At 36.6% G+C, this 21,401-nt stretch overlaps 1 long non-coding RNA gene across 1 annotated transcript in view; it reads left to right on the forward strand.

Annotated features, from left to right (window-relative positions):
- Nucleotides 1–21,181, forward strand: part of LOC126203608 (uncharacterized) — a 260,723-nt gene extending 239,542 nt beyond the window's left edge. Inside the window, exon 5 of the long non-coding RNA XR_007540315.1 lies at nt 21,087–21,181. This is a non-coding gene — a long non-coding RNA (uncharacterized LOC126203608). The remainder of the gene's footprint in view (nt 1–21,086) is intronic.
- The last annotated feature ends 220 nt before the right edge of the window (nt 21,182–21,401 follow it).

Consider the following 21,401-nt stretch of genomic DNA (forward strand, 5'->3'; position numbering starts at 1 on the left):
TGGAATGGGATGTAAGGAAATATATCACCAGACCATATTTTAAACCAATTGTAACACAGTGACCATGTCAAGCATGTGGCAGAGCCATAGCACCTGTCCAAACCAGTCCTCACCACAGAGGAAGAGAGAAATAAAATTATTCCCTTAATTCTAATCACAGTTTCGAACTGCATATAAAATTCTGAGCAAACTGATACCCAACTCCGACCAGTCAAATAATCAAATAATTAATTAACAATTCATCAACCTTGATCATTAAATTAATACCACTAAATTAATTTTCCGAAGTCCACAGACACTACCAAAGTATTGTCTACATAGTGGACCATCAGGTAGTGGAGGCAGGATAATTTTAGCTTTCTCTGTTTGATTAATATAGAAAACAACTAAAACGGTGAAATCTATCTTGCTGATCTGCCCATATTTCAAATCACCATTGGAGCCACAAGGTGGTGGAGGCAGACACAGTTCTCCTGCCATCTGAGAATTCTCGACAGTTCAGGGTACCCAACGTGAGGGATGTATCTCTACCACTCCAGGCAGCCAGAACAGCAGGAATGGTTCCACCTCTCACCCCTGTTAGGTTGCCTAAAAGGACGTTTTTGCATATGGTGAGAGTGCACTGTGGCTCATTGGCCAAGTCTTTAAATAACCTGAAGAGCAGCTTTCCATCCCCATATCATTGCAGTTTCTAGAGGAGTCAACATCACGAAGTTCAGTGTGTGTGATAGTTACTGTCATTTAATGGCTAGTGCTTCCCCGTGCCCTGGGAACTGCAGAGGTTTAGTCATCTGGGAACCACTTGTGACGTTTCTGAAGCTCTCCGCAGTTGTGGTTGCGACTGCGTTAGTGCTACAGTGAGATACTAATGCTGCAGACTGGCATGTAGCATAGTAAGCTGTTTTGGCCAACCCCTGTTGCTGTTACTGTGGTTAATTTCTCTGCTTATAGTGGTACCCACTACTTCATTTCTGTGCTCTGTCTGGGGACTGTTCTTCATACTGAAGACGGGATCGTGAGTGAACTTGAGTGCTTTCAACGTGTTCTACAGCAAGTATGCTCACCCCGTGGCTGCATTCCATGCGTAACAATTTATGAAGACTTATGACTGGACTATCTCTGAATTTATGTGTTCATTTCTGAATATAAGCTTCGCCAGATTACCCTGACTTTCAATGACTTTGGCTTCCCCACTGTCCCTTTTGTAAACCAATTTCTTACTAGGCTATGGGACACCTGCAGAAGAGATGAAGTCTGATGCCTGGGACAGAAGATCCTCAGGTGAGTGATCTGCTAGGGATCATTGTTGGTCAGAGCTCCATTGCTAACCTGCTACAGTTACTTCCACCAAAAACCCAAATGGTGAAGACTGCAGTAGACTTCATGAAATGTGTCTATGTGGGGATGTGCATGTCAGATCTGCCCAAACTCCTTAGTAGTAGTAGTAGTAGTAGTAGTAACTTTATTCATCATTAGCTCTCTTTTTGCAAGGATATAGGACATGTCGAAGTATTTACAAGTTTAGATCAATTTATAATAAGCTAATTCGTATACACATACATTTACAGACTTCTAGTTAGACATAATCATTAGATTTACTCCTGATTTACAATACTGTTTTTACAAATAACTTATTAAAATAATGTAATGCCACACCGTTCACTCATACCTCACTATCAATCACTGCAAACACTACACACACATTGTTTCATAACACACACACACACACACACACACACACACACACACACACACTGGTGATCTCTGGGCCATTTTCTGTACCGCAACTTCCCATTTGCTATCCTGAAAAACTGAGTCAGCATCCCTCTGTATTGAGTGAGATGTTGAGTTCAGAAAGAGGAAGAGGTGTTAGTATTGTGCTATGCATAGCTTGGGGGTAAGTATTTCTAGAAAGGAAAAAAGAAGGAAAAAACATACAGTGAAGATGTTATGTGGAATGTTGGATGTTTTATAATCATTATTATTATTATTATTATTATTATTTATTTGCACAACATTTTTTTATCAAACCCCTACTCTGTTTTATCTAAGTAATCCTTCACTGTATAAAATGTATTGCATAACAGGTACATTTAGCTGCCTTTTTAAATACGTGTATTTTTGCAATTTCTTTAAGCCCTTTTGGTAATTTATTGTACAGTTTTATTCCTTGGTAGAAAATGCTGTTTTGAGTTTTATGTTTATTTTTTCTTGGTAAATGTAAGTTGAGTCTATCTCTTGTTGCATGGTCATGGACAGAGCTGTTTGTGCAGTAATTACCAATGTTATTTTTGATGTGTATAACTGACTGGTAAATGTATTCACATGGAGCAGTTAAAATCCCCAGTGTTTTGAACAGATCTTTACAATCAGCTCAACTAGTATTTTTGGTTATTATTCTTATGACTCTTTTCTGGAGTTTGAAAATTGTGTTCATGTTTTGTGCGTTTGTTCCCCAAAAAAGAATGCCATAGCTAAGAACTGAGTGTGCATATGAATAATATGTAACAAAAAGACACTGCTTGTTACACACTGATGATAGGATACTAAGGGCACAACATGCTGATGACATTCTGTTTGCAAGTACCTTTGTGTGTTCACACCACTTCAACTGAGAATCAATATTCATTCCTAGAAATTTTGCATTTGTTACACAGTCTATAGAGGTGCCATCTACATTTAATTTAACATTAACATATTTCCTCTTCAAGCTGAAAGTCATGGCATTACTTTTCTTTATGTTCAATGTCACTTTATTGCTTATTGACCAATCATAAACTTCCTTGAGAGTTTCATTTGCTTTGTCAGCAAGGGCTTGTTTTCTCAGTGACTAATATATTGCTGTCATCAGTGAAGATAATTTTTTCACTGTGAGTAACACTAGTGGGAAAGTCATTGATGTATGTTAGGAATAGTATTGATCCTAATATGCAACCTTGTGGAACCCATATATTAATACATTTTGGTTCTGATAAGTGTTTTACTAAATGTTTAGATCTATTTGAAGTATGTGCTATCTCTACTCTTTGTACCCTATCTGCTGGGTATGATTGAAACCAGTCATTAGCTACCCCTCTTATTCATAATGCTTCTAATTTATTGAATAGAATCTTGTGGTCGACTGTATCAAACGCCTTAGAAAGATCCAAAAATATGCCTGTGACACACTCATCTTTATCAAGAGCATCAAGTTCAACTTTTGTGAATTCTACTATGGGTGACTCCGTATTTTTGCCACTTCAGAAACCAAACTGTGATTCACTTAAAAGATTGTATTTATTCAGGTAATTCATTGACCTGTCTTTTGTAATTACTTCTATTATTTTTGAGAATGCTGACAGCATGGAAAAGGGCTGGTAATTTTCTATGTCTTCTGCATTACCTGTCTTAAGCAATGGTACAACTCTTGCCTGTTTTAGTTGCTCTGGAAATGTCCCTGGTGTGAAGGATTCATTTATTATATTTGTTAAGGGCCTCATATAATGCATTGTTTCAGTACACACATTGGTACTTCATCTAAGCCTACTGACTTTTTATTTTTTAGTTTTTGTTCAGTTTTATTGACTTCATTCTCTGTGGTTGGAAGTAACAGCATTGTATTTAGTGCAACTTTATTTACAGGTGTTATATTTGTTTTGGAGAATTTTTGCTGTAACTTCTCTGTAATACTTGAAAAATGCTCGTTTACATAGATTGCTAAGTGTTCTGGATCATTTATTACCTTATTCCCCTCCCTTAGCAGTATTTTATTCTGGGATTGTTTGCCTCTCCCCATATCCTTTTTTATAACACCCCAGACTGCTTTGCTTTTATTCTCCGCATTATACATCATTTTTTCATTAACTGACTTTTTTTGCAGCAATCAGCACCTTCCTATAGATATTTTTGTATCTGTGATATAAATTTAAGAATTCTGGATCACTGCAATTCTTTTTTCATGGAACTGAGGTGTTTAAGACATTTGGGAGGACTTCTTAATACCTGCTGCTATCCATATGTTTTTGTGAGATGTTGGTACAGACATGCATACTTTCGGAAATGCCTTTTCAAAGTTCCATTTAAACAATGTAGAGAATTTAGAGAATTTTGTATTCACATTGGTTTCCTTATACATTTCATCCCAGCTTTGATTTTCTGGTTCTTTTGAAAAATCTTTTATTTTGATTTCTGATAGATGTCATTTGTAGGCTTGTAGTTTAGGACATGATTCAATGCCTGATTTTACTGTTGTTATTTGACAGTGATGGTCTGATAGTCTGAGATGTTTTACAGCTACATCACATTTTTCCCTGTCCATATTTGTGGCCACATGGTCAATTGCTGATGCAGTCATTGTAGTAAAACTTGTTGCTTATCTAGAACTTCTGTAAATTTATTGAAAAAAGTATCCACACTACCACTGGGAGATCTATACATACACCAAACGATTAATTTCTTGGTGATATCAAACCCTGTTAATTCAATAGCTGATATTTCAAAGTGTTTGTCTTCACTTACTGTACTGAGGTCATGTCTTCATTTCAACTGTGATCCTTTTCTGATATAAATGCATGATCCTCCACCCCTTGAAGTAGTTCTGCAGTAAGAGTTTGCCCTTTCAGAAATGATAATAGTACATGTTGGATTTCTGTGCTCTACACCAGTGCTCAGTAATACAAACTACTGTACAGTTCAAAGATTGGAGCTCAACTTCTAATAGTTATATTTTATTTTTTAATGATTGCATGTTTTGATGTAGGATTGTTAAGTCTGTGTAATACCCCGTGTTACCCTTTCCAATGATTTGTTGTTCTTTGTGACATCTGGTATTTGTGATGTTAGAAGTGTTAAAATCTGTCTTGTGAGTGATTGTTTCAGTATTTTTTTAAACTGCTGGAGATACTCTTTAGGCAGGGGCACCTGTTGTCTGGATTTATCCTAAAAAAAGACCTGCTTTTCCTGCCTATGACAACAGGTATTTGACCATGTGTGGCCAGAGATCCACCCCCTATACTTTCATGAATCAGTTGTACCAATCTTCCCTTCCCAGTCCTGTTTAGGTGTAGGCCATGCCTAGTGAAACCCCATCTATTGATGGTCCCGACGGGCACCAGAGAAACATGAGCAAAGTTGGCTGTCCTTAGAGCCATCCCTAGCCCCACATTGATTTGCCTCACAGCTACATCAAGGTGTGGTCAATCATGACGCCAGAACAGTTCAACAAAGTGTATGTTGGTGCCATGAGTCAGGGACACTATCTTGTCCAGGTCACCACGTATGTCATATGCCCCATCCTTGTCCAAACAGTTTCCCACCCTAACCACTATCACTACATGGTCCTCTTTGTAAAGTCCTTACATAAAGACCTTAGGTCCTCTATCACATGACTTAGCCCTGCATTTGGCCTGAAGACACTGGTGGCCTTGTACACTGCCCCTAAACTTTCCTGTAACTGAGAGCCTACACCTCACCCATGGCTACTACCTAGCAGCTACACTTTCTTCTTCATAACACTTTGTACTTTCCTAGGCTTCTTGGCCTCAATTGAAGTGTGCTGCACATTTCCTGCTCCTCGTTCTACCAGTGGCTCTTCTCCACTTAACTCTGGCAGTGGTGGATACCTATTTTTGGTGTTGATGATAAAACTGTCAAATCGCGTCCTTTTTCTTCCTACCAGCTGCCAGTTCTGAACCACCCTCCTCCCCCCTATCTCCCTTGATCGTTATCAGTTCCTTCCTTGCTCTCCAACTGTGCCTGAAGGGCACAGATTTTCCTTTCCTGTTCCCCAATCAAAATGTTCCTACTGCATACTCTGCAGTTGCAGGCTTCTCTGTTCTCCCAACATTCTCCCCACTGCATCCCCCCCCCCCCAGTAAAAATATTTCCTACAAGATTGGCAACAAATCCCTCTATTCACTACCCTATAACAGCTCCCACATTTCTCACTCATGATCAGTTTTGAAAGAATAATTAAGTTTAAAGGTACCGATTCCATAACGAATTTGCGAAAATTCATTTTGCTGATCCAGAGTTCTTTATATGGGTACAGATAGCTTCATCTATTGGGGTGAAAGGCTGTGATCCACATGAAGTAATGAGGTGCCATGCCAATGTATCCGATACGTCTTTCTACGCTGCCGATAACCCTTATGATATTGTACCACAGAACAAGAAGCTTATCGGCCTTAATAAAGACGAGGTGAATGGGTTGCTGATTGTGGATTTTGTGTATCTTACATCCAAAATATAAGTGTATCAGACTTTAGAATGTGCCAACCACAGACAGACAGAGAGTTTGCATTGTGTGGCATCAAGAGCCCTCGCAACTGGAGATTACCTGCGGTACCTGTAAAGCTGTGTTTGCAGTACTCCGCCACAGCCGCAGCATACGGTACAGAAAACTAGTATTCAACCCCGAGGGCATGATGTGTAAATCGTGCTGCAATCTAAACACGGTTTGTACCCTCATTATGGCAAAAAGGTCATTTGTGGGAACAGGATTAAAGCAAGTTAGAGGTTGCTGCAGGTTCTGATAAGCTGGAGGTCACCTTTGCAGGTCCAAACATGCTGAAGGTCACCTCAGCTGATGAACAAAGAAAGAGAACCATTACATTTGGGACAAAGAAATGGGGTTGAACAAAGAAGAATCTATAGCAATAGGAAAGACATGTAATTAGTACTTATTCCTCTGCTTATTTGCATTCTGCTGGGGTGCTGAACGATCTTGGCTGCTGCTGCTACTGCTGCTGCTGCTGTTAATGCCTCATGCTCCTTCCACTGACTGCAGTGCTCGCCGTAATATCCCTGATGTCACAATCATGTGACACCATGTAGAGTTATCATTGGTTCTCACCATTTTTTTTTGCCCATGGCATCACAATTTCGACTTCCCTGTGATGGTTGTAATGTGATTTATGTCAGTCAGTCTCCACACATCAAGGTGAACAGGTTTACAAGAAAAAAATTTAGTAATCATTTTCCAGCAGGATAAATCACCAAAATAAAGAAAGAACAATCATTTGTCCTTCCAAACCAACAGCTCAGCACAGACTCAGGACTCTTCCTGCCAGTTTACAAGTGGGAAGGAGAGGAGCCCTGTCTCCTGCAAACTGATTAAATAAAGAATATGCAATTTTTCAAATAGACATTGTATCTTCCGTGATGTAATTGCAATGTAATTGATAGTGATTTCAATTCCGTGACATGAGATCCTTCCAGCCCAACAGCTCAAAACAGACAGAGCGAGTTTTCACACCAGTTTCTTCTTAGAGATGTGGGGAGAAGGGAGAGGAGGGGAAAAGGGAGGTAAAGGGGAAAAGATGGGGTGAGGTAAAGGGGAGGAGGGGCAGGGAGGAGTAATTGATTGATCAGAGGGCAGGGAGCAGAGGTTAGGCGGAGAGTCCGTCATCTTGTGTAAATTAAAGTGCCAGAAGACTGAATATTGTCCCATTACTCCTGTATATATAATCACAGCTATGCCAGATAAGTCATCTGGCAGTAGATATATGCTACCCATGTGAATCCAGATCTCATTGGTTGATATTTACTAATACTTATCATGTTCTATATATACATGTACATATGTGATTGTGTGTGTGAACTATATTCATTGCTAACTAATCAGTACTACTAAGTAACTAGTGAACAGCCCCAGATTTGCACAGGTATCAATGATTGGACAACTTATCTCATAAAATGGTAACAAATTATGTATGCAAATCTTTCTTGTAAATCAGTCTAACTCCTAATGCATATCGTATTAGAATTCCTACAGTAGTTGCTGAGATCCTCATTCACACACAGACAGAAAAATGCAGTGGAGAACTTTTAGTCATAAAATGTATAGAAAATCATCATGTGGAACCATTGCGTGTGTGTAATGGTAATGCTGTGAGTTGTCAATTATACTCATGAATGCATGTACTTGCTCTTCTTTCCATGATTATATAGTACACTTCTACCTGTCAACAGTCTCAAATGATGTTTCGTCAGTTACACGAGTAGCGGTGAAGGCTAAAGAGTCAAATTTCCATATGTATGGAGATAGCGAGTTTGGAGATGACATAATAGGACCAACTTGCGAGTTTAAAAGCAAGTTCATGGAGTTCTGTTCTGATCTCTATAAACAACTTGACTAAGGATCAGTTAATTAGTCAGTTAGATGTTTCATGGATAATTTGTATGATTAATTGTAATGATATGGAAAAAGACATTTTACATTCACAATACACGTTCATAAGTAAATATGGCAGCATGCTGACTATTTACATTCTTTTAAATACGGTTGTGAGTTACTAATTCCTCACCACCAGTTTTAAGACATTACAGAAATACAAATTCTTCTATGGAATAGAAGGCGGTGTCAAGAAGAAACTTTCCAGTTTGTTTTCAAATTTAACTTTGCTATCTGTCAGATAATTTATATCATTGAGTGAGTGATCAGAAATTTTGTTGGCATCATTGAGCATCCTCTCTTGAGCTAAAGGCAACCTTCCTGCAGAGTACTGAATGTCATTTTTTCTTCTGGTATTGTAAGTACGAAGTGCATCATTGTTGCTTTTGAATTTCAGTGGATTAAATAAATAAACAAATTTCATGAGGGAATAAGAGTGCTGTGAAGCAGTAGTCAAAATGCATAAATCCTTAAACAGATGTGTACAAGGTGATTGTGGGTGAGCACCACATACTATTCTTAGAGCACACTGTTAAGCAATGAACACTTTGTTTCTCAAAGATGAGTTACCCAAAAATATTACTCCGTATGACGGTATGAACGAAAATGTCCGATATATGTCCACTTACTAATAATTGTGGCTGAACTAAGTTGTTCCAGGAGTTCCAAAATATGTTTTTTTCCCAACTTAAATTCTCATCAATATGGACACCTAAAGTTTTTTAAAGTTTCCTGTGTAATTATCGTTTCCTCACCTTGTGTTACACTTATTGTTGGTGTAGCATGTCTGGATGTTCAGAACAGTTCTAGGATACTACTCAAGTGTGTGGGACCATACCAAATAAGACTAACAGTGGACACTGAGCATATACAAAGAAGGGCAGGTTTGTTTGATCCATGGGAGACTGTCACAGAGATACTGAATGAACTGAACAGAAAGACCCTTGAAGATAGACATAAACTATTCGGAGGAAGTCTATTAACAAAATTTCAAGAACTTGCTTTAAATGATGACTCTAGCAAAATATTCTACAATCCCCTATGTATTGCTCACATATTAATCATGAGGTTAAGATCAGAATAATCTCTGCACACAAGTAGGCATTCAAACAATCTTTCTTCCTGTGCTCCAAACGTGGATGTACTGGGAATAAACCCTAATAATTAGTACAATGGGACATACCTCTGTCATGAAACTCACAGTAGTTTACAGAATATATATGTAGATGAAGATGTAGAAGTTATGATTTTGTAATTGAGAGAAGTCGTTCACAGGAAACTACTCAATAATACCTCTAAGATCATTATTTACCATTTGTTCTGTCGCTGTATGCATGTTTGGACTGATTACAATACTAGTGTCATCTGCAAAAAGAACTAATTCTATTTATATTGTTTTTTACGCAGATGGTCGTTTACAAATATGAGAAATAATTGAGGACCTCATATTGAGCCCTGTGGAACCACATAAGCAATTTCTTCCCAGTCAGAATACACTCCCTTGCTTACATTGCTCGAATTATTACATACAACTTTCTGCATTCTTCTGGTTAGACATTACAGTATCAATTGGTAGGGTATACAATCAATTCTATAAAACCTCAATTTATCTAGGAGAATATTGTGACTCACACAGTCAAGTGTCTTAGAGAGGTCATAGAAAATATCAACTGGTGTTATTTTCCTTTTTAATGCTTATAAAATTTGTTGAGCGAATGTGTAAATAGCATTCTTAACTGTGCAATTCTTTTCAGATCCAACCTGTGATATTCGGAGTGTTTATTGTTACTCAGTTGGGATTCTGCTTTGAAATACATGATCTCAAAAATTTTGGAAAACATTGTTGATACTGAAATGGGTCAGCAGTTATTGATAACAGAATACTATTATCTTTCTTATAGAGAGGTTGTAAATGGCATATCTTAATCTCTACATGTACATTTATACAGTGCAAACCACTGCAAAGGGCATGGCAGAGAAAAAATGCCGTAAGTTACTGATGTATTACATGTGTCACATAGGTCAATGCTTATTATATAGGAGTCTTTAGTACTCTACGAGAAACGCCATCAGATCTCAATGAACTTTTATTTTTGAGATAATATATAAATTTCTAAATTTCAAAAGGAAAAGTGTGAGAGACATCTATATGATCTAATTTTATGCAAGTTTCTTGTTCAATATACTCCCTTGATTTCTCTGCTGAATTTTTCGTTTCTCTATTTCGCACTATTCATCATTTATGGACCTTCAATTTTAATCAATAGTGATGTTACACTGTTCTGTGACTTCTTGCCATGTTGCTTGGTTTACTAAATTCCATACAGCCTTATGTCTGTTTCAGAATTACTAATATCTGAGGTAATGTGCATGTTCCTTGATTTTTAATAACTTTTCTTATTAGTAATTTGGAGTAGCTTTTGTAGTGCGCAAGATATTTAAATACCTCTAGTAATCCATGGCTTTTTTACATGGCTGTTTGATGTTCTTTCTAATTAGCTTATGCAAAAAGCTATTTTCAAAATAATGATATGAATTTATCATGAAATAGATTAAATTTTCAGTAGTATTTAGTTCATTACAAATTTCATCCCAGGTCATCTCTTTTAAACTATTCTTAAAAATGTTTGTCCTGGAAATGTTAATTATTCTGATTTCCACTGAGCAGTATCTACTCTGTAAGGCACTACCTTATTTATCCTAACTAAATGTGGATCACGATCAGAGAGAATATCTGTTATCAAAAAAGTCACGGGACAGTGATATGCACACATACAGACAGCGGTGAATTGCAGATACACGGCATAAAAGGACGGTGCATTGGCAGAGCTGTCATTTGCACTCACGTCATTCACGTGAAAAAGTTTCCAATGCGATTATCAATGCACGATGGGAATTAACAGACTCTATGAACACAGAATGGTAATTGCAGCTACATGCATTGGAAATTCTTTTTTGGAAATCGTTAGGGAATTCTATATTCTGTGATTCATAGTGTCAAGAGCATGCTGAGAATACAAAATTTCATGCATTACTTTTCACCATGGACAACTCAGTGGCTGATGACTTACACTTAACAACCAAGAGCAACGGCATTTGCTCAGAGTTGTCAGTGGTAACAGACTGCATGAACTACCCGCAGAAATCTATGTGGGCTGTACAACAAATGTATCGATTAGGACAGTGTAGCGATATTTGGCGTTAATGGGCTATGGCAGCAGACGACCGACACGATTGCCTTTGCTAACGGCACGACATAACCTGTAGCACCTCTCACACAGCCGTGACCATATCGGTTGAACTCTAGATCATTAGAAAATCATGGCCTGGTCAGATGAGTCCCTGTTTCAGTTGATGAGATCTGATGGTAGGGTTCAAGTGTGTCACAGAACCCATGAAGGCATGGATCCAAGTTGTCAATGAGATACTGTGCAACTGGTGGTGGCTCCATAATGCTGTGGGCTGTTTTTGCATGGAGTGGCCTGGGTTTTCTGGTCCAACGGAACCGTTCATTGACTAGAAATGGCTATGTTCAGCTACTTGGAGACCATCTGCAGCCAAACAGTGATAGAATTTTTATGGATGACAATGCACCTTGTTAATGGGTCACAATTGTTCGTTACTAGTTTGAAGAACATTCTGGACAGTTCGAGCGAATGATTTGGTGATCCAAATCACCTGAGATGAATCCCATCAAACAATCAAACATTTATGGGATGTAATCGAGAGGTCTGTTTGTGCACAAAATACTGGACTGCCAACTCTTTTGTATTTATGGACGGCCACAAAGGAATCATGGCTCAATATATTTGTGCAGGAGACTTCTGATGACTTGTTGGGTGTTTGCGACATTGAGTTGCCGCACTATGCTGGGCAAAAGGAGATCCGCCATGATATTGTGAGGTTTCCATGACTTTCATCACCTCACAGTTTTTATATTATTAAAAAAAGTCATTATTTATAATTACTGAGATCAAATTGTAGGATCCAAAAAAATTTGCAGATCATTTTTTTTCAGAATCCCTAAGAAAATCTTCATTGAATCATCATATACTATTTACAGTTTGCAGCTGTCTGGCATATGGAGTAAAGAATCTAAATGTCTCATAAATAATTCAAAATTTTGCAATGGGATCCATTCCATTAAAGTGAGACATTTTTCAGTAGTAACTCACATACTCTTATTTCTATGTGCTGATTACTACAAAATCTAATTGTTTCAATGTTTTTAAACTTATGTCTAAGGACCAGTTGTATATTCTCTGGTTAGCACTGCTATTCTTGGAACAGCGTGAGAAATACGTTGTATGAAACCAGAATAATGCCTGACCGGAGAATAAACTCTGGTAATCAATTAATATGTTACTATGTTCATAAATTATTTCAGTATTGTAATGGGGAATACAGAAGCGTTCGATTCCACCTGTCTACTTTGACCCATGATGTCATCAATATGGCGGAAACGACCATTCTCAACATCTCCAATATGGCACCTATGATGTGTTTACATAAACGACACAATATAATCAAACTAACAGGACCAGTGCGGGAAATTGGAGGTTTTGGGGTGGGGACAAACTAAATATAATCAGAATCAGAATTTTTATTATCCCATAACATTACAAAACTAAAAACAAAATTAAAATTATGGCTCCTAAACAATTCTGTATATTCAATAGATGAGTTTCTAGATTTAGTAAACTCGTATGATGGAAGACGATCTATCTAAAAATATATGTAATCTCAGATCTTAGACTGTGTCACAAACTGTAGATTCCTTAATCTAAGTATGGCAATAACAAATTTTTTAATGTATAGTCCATATATGTAACTCTGTTCTCTCAACTAAATTTAGAAAAAGTTGTGTAGATAAAAGTGCCAGCCAATAACATGTAACCCTAGTAAATAAGGATCTGACTTATCCAGAAGACTAGAACAAGAAAAACCTTTTTTTGTAATCAGTTGATGTTGGATCAAAATAAATAAATAAATAAATAAATAGAAGGTCAAATCACAGATCTGATGTACTGGGGGCTCGTCAACATTGCATTTGCACTTCAATTAAAATTTGTATATACAGTATTACAAAAACAATATATCAACACTCCAGTTTATATGTATTACAAAGTAATATATAACAACAGTGTTTATGTAGTGAACATATTTTTACAATCATTTATTTGACACAAAACTTAACACAAGCTTCATTTACAGGTGATGTTTCCTTGCTCAGACTTCCACATCATCATTCATAAATTCTTCTATGGAGTAATAACATTTCTCCACTAATAACTTGTGCAGCTTTGGTTTCAGTTGCCCTAGCTCCATGCTGTTTATTTGTTTCTTTTTTAGCATGTTGTAGATTTTCATGCCCATATGTTCTGGGGTTTGTGCACATAACTTTAACCTGTGAGTAGGAAGCATGAAGTTTGTCTTATTCCTAGTGCTGTATTGATGCTTAAAATTGTTGTCTGTGAATAGTGAAGGGTACTGTATACAAAAATAATCAGTTCATAGATGTACAAACATGGGGCACTTAATATTTTTAGATTTCTTAACAGTGGGCGACAAGATTCTTTTGGTCTTGCGTTACACATACTTCTAGCAATTGATTTTTTTAATTTTATGCTCTCATAATTTTGCTTGTATTACCCCAAAAGATAATGCCATACCTTATAACAGCTTCAAAATAGCTGTGATAAACTACTTTTCTTATCTCCATGCTAGCTGAAAATGACAAAATCTTCATAGCAGAGGTCAGGCTGTTTAACTTATTTGTTAAGTATTCTGTATGTGAAGACCAGAATAAATTTTGGTCCAAACGTATTCCTAAAAATTTAACACAATCTGAATCTTTCAGTTCCTGGTTTCTGCAGGTAGTATGAATTTCATTTATCTTAGAGTTTTTAGTTTTAAACTGTAGTAAATGTGTTTTCCCAATATTTAATTTTAACCCATTTAGTTGGAACCAGTTTTCTAAACTGTCTAGTATATTTGTGACAGTTGAGGGAATTTGTTCCAAGTGACTGCTTTCGATGAGGGCAGACATATCTTCAGCAAATAAAACTGAGTGTGAATTTATGTTTAGTTCAAATGGCTCTGAGCACTATGGGACTTAACATCTGTGGTCATCAGTCCCCCAGAACTTAAAACTACTTAAACCTTACTAATCTAAGGACATCACACACATCCATGCCCGAGGCAGGATTCGAACCTGCGACCGTAGCGGTCACGCGGTTCCAGACTGAAGTGCCTAGAACTGCACGGCCACACCGGCCGGCTTATGTTTAGTGGCAAGTCATTTATGTAAAGTAAGAATGAAATTGGAACCAGAATTGAGCTTTGTAGAACACCTTGTGAAATAATCATCCATTCAGAGAAGAAATTTCGCTTGCTTGATAGTATAACTACTCTTTATTTTCTCTTTGTGAGGCATGACCTGAACCACTCTAAAACACGACCTCCAATTCCATATTTTTCCATTTTATACAGCAGCAATTGATGGTTTACACAATCCAATGCTTTTGTGGGGTCACAGAACAATGCTGCAACTTTGCTAGTCTTGTCTAAGACAGAACAATTTTTTTTCACAAATTCATTTATGGCCTCTATTGTGTTTTTGCCTTTCTGAAAGCCGTATTGATTAACTGCCAGTATCTTTGATTTTTCTATAAACTGTTTGATTTGCATTACTACCACTTTTTCAAATATTTTTGAGAAAATTGGGAGAATAAAGATTGGGCAGTAGTTCCCCATATCTTCTCTTGATCCTTTTTTGAACAAAGGTTTTACTTCTGTATGCTTCAGGGCATCTGGAAAGTGGCCTTCTTCGATTGATTTATTGATTATTGAACAAAGGGTTTGAGCTATTATCCTGGCAGCTGATTTAACTACTTTAATAAGTATGCCATCACACCCTACAGAATTTTTGTTTTTGAGCTGTAATATAGTGTTCTCTACATCTTTGGCTGAATTTTTTTTTAAATTGCTTAAAGCATTCTTCTGCCTTCTGACCTAATTGTACTTTTTTGGCATAACCATTTACATCTGCAACTCATTTTGATACATTTGTAAAAAAAATTGTTAAAATATTCTGAAGTCAGAGCAGGATTTGTTATCGTTTTATTTCCCACCTTAATTTTGAAGATAATTTTTCTGTTAGTTCCCATCCCCAGTTCTGATTTTATGACAGACCAGACTGCTTATGATTTGTTTTCATGAGCCAAGATGTATTTATTATTTACTGTTTCTTTTGCAGCTTCCACTACCTTTTAAATAAGCCTTTATACCGTTTGACATAGTTTATGAAAACAGGGTCTTTGTTTCATTTCAACTCCTTGTGCAGTTGTCTTTTCTTCCAATTGGATATTTTTATTCCAGCGATGATCCAATTTAGCTTATTTGACACCTTTGTGTTGAATACTCTAAGTGGAAATAAAATTCATTAAATACACGTAAGAAACTTTCTAGAAATCTGTTAAATTGTACAGAGATTGGAGTATCATCTTCAACTTGCCACTCCACCTCTTCTAATTTAGAGCAGAAATGTTTTAAATTTTCAGCAGTAAAATGTGTTTTGCTATAAGTATTTTTAGTGCTTGGTTCATCTGCATTTCCTATTTCAATGAACAGAGCAGAATGGTCTGCGAGTCCTAATTCCACAAATAACTTCTTTGCATTATCAAATTTATAATTTGTTAAAATGTTATCAATACAGCTTCCTGTATTTCTGTTTTCTCTTGTGATTTCCATGAAGTTTACCTTGAAACCAAATTTTTGAATTAAGACCATAAACTTTATTGAGTCATTTGTTTGATTTAATAAATTTATATTGAAATCAGCTGCTATTAATACCTTTTTCTTTTTCTCATTGATGACTTTCTGTAAAAGATTTTTTAATTTTGTTAAAAATAATTTTGTTATCTCTACACCTGGGATGCTATATATAAAAACAACAATAATATTTTGTGTTTCTAATTCAATTGAGCAGCTTTCAAATAATCCTTCTTCATTTAGAAAATTGAAATCGTCTTTTACTTTGTACTCTACAGAGTTATTTACAAGTATGCACATGCCCCCATGAGTGCTATTTGTTCTACAAAAACTTGAGGCTACATTGAAATTTTTTAACTTATTTAAAATAATGATACTATCTTTTGTAATCCAATGCTTGTTTAAACAAACAATTTTAATATTTTTACATCCTGAGAGTAAAATTTGTAGTTCATCAATTTTATTCATTCTTTTATTTTGGTGGGTTGTAACCATGCCAATTATGTTCAAGTGCATTAAAAAAGAGCTGTTTTTTTGCCTAAGGTTTCAAGAATAGCTTTCTTTATAGGATTTTTACACTTCCTATTCTCTTTTTCCCTATTTACAGTTTTTGTTGGAAATGTTTGGGAACCAGTACAATCACGAATAAAAACGTTTCTTACCTTTGTATTTGCCTTAGGCTCACTGGCACTAAAAATCCTTTAAGTGCAATGGTTGTTTGATTTTTCTATTTGGGAGTCGAGTGATTGTTGCTGTCATACTGGCTGTTGGTGGTGGATTGGTTTCTGCTGCTGGGCTGGCTGTTGATGGTGGGATGGTTTCTCCTGTGCATCAGTACATAATATGTCTTCAAGTTGGTGAGAGTGATCTGCTTCTGTTAACAAGATTGTAGTTTTTGGTTTAAACCAATCCATAATTCGGGTTTTTCTGGCAATTTTTAAGCTTGGTGTATGTGTCCTCATGACACAGGTACTGGTAAATAGTTTTTCTGCTAAAAGTTCTTTTCATAATTTATTTAAATGGAGTCCATGAGCTGTGAAAAACATTTGATCTAAGCCATGCATGTCAATAACTTCTATATTCTGAAAGTCAGAACATATTTCAGAGTTTTGTTTGTTAGCAGCACAAATTTCACGGTTTATGCACAACCAGATAGGCAAGTCATAACGAGGTGGTACGTTTACAATGCGAATAGTGGTGTGTATTAATTTGTTTAAACAATTCTTCAGTTCTTTTTTTAACTTTTACATTTCATTCCGATAAACATCGTTTGAGCCACCTAAAATTACGATAAAATCATCTTTATTTAAGTTGGATATCTGAGCAGAATTTGTTTGTTCTGCTATCCCACGAAACAGTGCTCCTGGTTTGACAAAGCCTGATACCTTTAAATTACATTTTTCTGTCAGCAGTGTAGAAATTCCATGTCCATGGCTACTATCACCTAACACACAAAGATAGTTTTTACTTTTTTTGCACTCGATGTTATGGAAACATTTATTTGCCCAGAAGCCATGTTCTGTTTCTGCACATTTCCTACAGGTAATATCTTCCCTACTTTAGACTCTGTGTTAGATATTATTACACATTGTCCACTGTTGTTCACACTGGTAGGCGTACTAGTATGTCTATTTGATTTGTTTCGGCCGTTATTTTCGCTCGGAAGCGTGAGTGGTTTTTTTACGCACTTTTGACTATTATTTCCTACTGACTCACTCTCAGGTACAAAGGTTTGCATTTTCATTGCTGCACCCTTAGATTGATTTCCTTTTTGAACTGTATTCTGTGTTGTGGTATGCATACTGTGTTGTGAATCGTGTTTTATGTTGGATGCCTCAAATCTGTAGTTTTTACATTTCTTTCTTGGCTGATTCTCGCTTCTGTAGTTCGTTTGTTAGTATACATATAAACACATACAGACACACACCATGATCACAAACCATACGAAACGACGACATAAAAACACCACAGAATTCCCAAGTTCCGCTACACTTACAATATCGACACTTCCTTCCCTTCACCTACATAGCTCAACCGCAATACCACAAAATAAAAACCACCTACTCCAAAAATTATAATCACAACACAACTATCGATAGCACAAAACCAACACCTGAAACAACAAAAATTGGAATTGGACACTTCCCTTGACCTATTTAGGTCAACACCAGCTCACGATACCAAAACATACATAGCTACGATGACACATTAGAATCAGACACTTCCCTTGACCTATATAGGTCAACAACAGCTCATGATACCAAAACAAGCATAGTTATGATGACAAATTGCAAATATGTCACTTTCCATGACCTATGCAGTTCAAATACAATTGATACCAAAAAAATTGAAATCGAGTACTTTTCACTAAGATACATAAATCAACCACAAGTGCCAATACCAAAACATCAGCCATCAACACATACAGTAAATAACACTGACCCAACAATACATAAAAATCCCACCAAACATCGTAACAATAGACCCAAAAAAACAACAACTTACCATAAAAAAGTTCTGGCACTACACACTAACCCCTAACTTGCATATTCTGCTTGCATACGCCGCATTTCACTATCTCCGCCACAAAAGTTGCAGAATCTTAATGACGGACAACATATCATCTCCCATTTCAGCCCGAAGACGCGCACTATTAAACTTAGAAGCCACATCCATACCTAACAAAAGAAGACACAAATTGAATTAAATTACTTACTGCATGACAAACAGCAAACCAATAAGATCAAAGGACACCGCAATAACATAAACACAACAGGAACTTAATTCTTAACTCACCGAAACTAATTTCCATTCTTCTATAACAGTCACGAGTGATAAATACGTACTTCAAGCACCGACACCCAAATGAACCCAACACAGCACCAGAGGACACCACCAACCATAACAAGATGACATCTACAAATACAACACACTCATAAACCAAATGCAGTGCTGTCATGACGTCACACACACAACACCCTTACATCATGGGTCAAAGCAGATGAGTGGGATCGGACGCCTCCGTTGATCCTTGTAATGTAGTCTGCAAATATTCCATTAACTGTTGAGCTCATCCTCTTCCACACAAAATTTAAATCATATGGAGATGTGGAGGGGGAACCTAAAAGTTTGGTATGTACAGAGGTCAGCAGTGCTTATTACTTATTGTGCTTGCCTTCTTTTTAAAGTAGAATCTTCCTATCTGTCTCAAAAAAAATGTTCGAATGTGTGTGAAATTTTATGGGACTTAACAGCTAAGGTCATCAGTCCCTAAGCTTACACACTACTTAATCTAAATTATCCTAAGGACAAACACACACACCCATGCCCGAGGGAGGTTCGAACCTCCGCCGGGACCAGCCGCACAGTCCATGACTGCAGCACCTTAGACCGGTCGGCTATCTGTCTCATAGAGCAACAAAGAAATATCCTTGAACTCTTACATAACATGATGTCTTAAGAAATTTCCATGCATATTGTACATTTTAGTACCATCAACTCGGGTTACTTATACCATTTGCAGATAACTATGACCGACTAGTCAGAAGAAGTCTTCAATTTTTTCCCATTTGAAAGTTACCATCTTAACAAGGTGTAAACAAGTCATCATGCATCCTCTACATGGAAAGAATGATTCTGAAGGAATTGAGTAAGCAAAATATCTTCTTTGCAGCATGATACTCAATGCTGATTGTAAATATTGTAACTGCTGTTACACCCCAAAAGTTTATGCCTGGGGGGTCACATCTGTTAAATTAAAAATTAGGTGAATGTTATTTTACACTCTGTCAGTATTACATAATATGGATGAGAAAAGTCATATGTGTAAAATACAATTTAGGTAAGATATTTATCACTTCCATACATTGATTAAAAAAAAAAGCTGTGCCACAGTGTCAGCTGTTTGTGAACTACAGTTCACATCCATATTGTACCATATCCTTAGCATATAATGTATTCTGTTTCCAAGTAGTTAAAAATAGTGTAGCTTCAAAATGAATTTCACTGCTGAACTATTGTACACTTGGGTATTTACTACATCACTTTCTTTGAATATTTCCTGTTCTTGCCTTAAAAATTTAATGATAAAATGGTTCCTCATACTTCTGTTTATCATTTCTAGAAATAAGCGTTGATTTTATTTTGCCTAAGCATTGTATTATCACTTTTTATGAGGAAATGAGGATAGTCAAAGTAGCTTTGACTGAGGATAACACTGACCCTCTGTTTTTAAATTGTTCCACAGCAACATATGAATTGTTTTAAAACATTCTTTTAATTGATGGCACCAGTCTTTGCCATGACTAGGAACACGCATTTGAAATTTTCTCCCTGCCACTATTTCCTTTATTTCTTACCACATATAAAGACAGGCCAAAGTAACCCTGATTTATGGTATTTTAAAATACACTAATTTCTTGCACGATATGTGTGCTGAATCTTCTTGCATATTTCAGTTTATTTTGCTGCTTACAACTAATGATAGGTTACTGCTGCAATTACTTAACACCTGTTGTTTTTAAATGTAATTTGTGAAACTGTCTTTAACATTTTGTATCAGCCCCATATCTTTGTGCTTACACAGTAAAAGATATGGTTCAAATGGCTCTGAACACTATGGGACTTAACATCTGAGGTCGTCAGTCCTCTAGAACTTAGAACTACTTAAACCTAACTAACCTAAGAAAATCACACACATCCATGCCCGAGGCAGGATTCGAACCTGCGACCGTAGTGGTTGCGTGGTTCCAGACTGAAGTGCCTTGAACCGCTTGGCCACCTCAGCTGGCGGTACAAGATATTCAGGCTTAAAATAAATTAAAAAATACTAATTCTAAAATAGAAATATTTTAAATTCTTTTCTTAAATTTTTGATGCAGATGGGGCAGTTAGTCCAGGATAATGACTGTCAGCTACACAAGTGTCAGATACATCACAACGCTCTTGGCATGCTGTACTTGCAGTTTATCAGAATTCTTAAGCACAAATGTAAACACTAAAGCTCAAAACTCACAGCAGAAAATTTCACTTCTTTTCCAAAGAGATTTTCCATTACATCATTCTAAAAACTTAAAAGCACATTCATTAGCTTTTATAACAAGTTACACAGAATTTGATTCATTTCCAATGCCAGAAAGAAATGCATATTTATTTGTTGCAGGAGACCAGTCAGGCTGAAGGAGATGGAAATGGCAGAGACTGCCACTGTCTGCAACCGCTAAACAGTTGGGTCCATGGGCCACTGTCAAGACTGACTTAGTCAACTTACAAATGGTGGTGCTCCAGAAGCAGCATGAGGTGTCCCAGAGGAGGGAACAAGAGCTATTTATATAAAAAAAAGAGAGCCTAGAGCTCAATATTAAGATTCGAAAAGAGAAATTGGAAAAACTAATTTATGAATAAAAACACTTATTCATATAAACGATTTTTATTTTCATTTAAATTCCATTTTTGATTACAAAAGAGAATTTAAGTA

This window comes from Schistocerca nitens, chromosome 9 (genome assembly GCF_023898315.1).
Source record: "Schistocerca nitens isolate TAMUIC-IGC-003100 chromosome 9, iqSchNite1.1, whole genome shotgun sequence".
Taxonomy (NCBI): Eukaryota; Metazoa; Arthropoda; class Insecta; order Orthoptera; family Acrididae; genus Schistocerca; species Schistocerca nitens.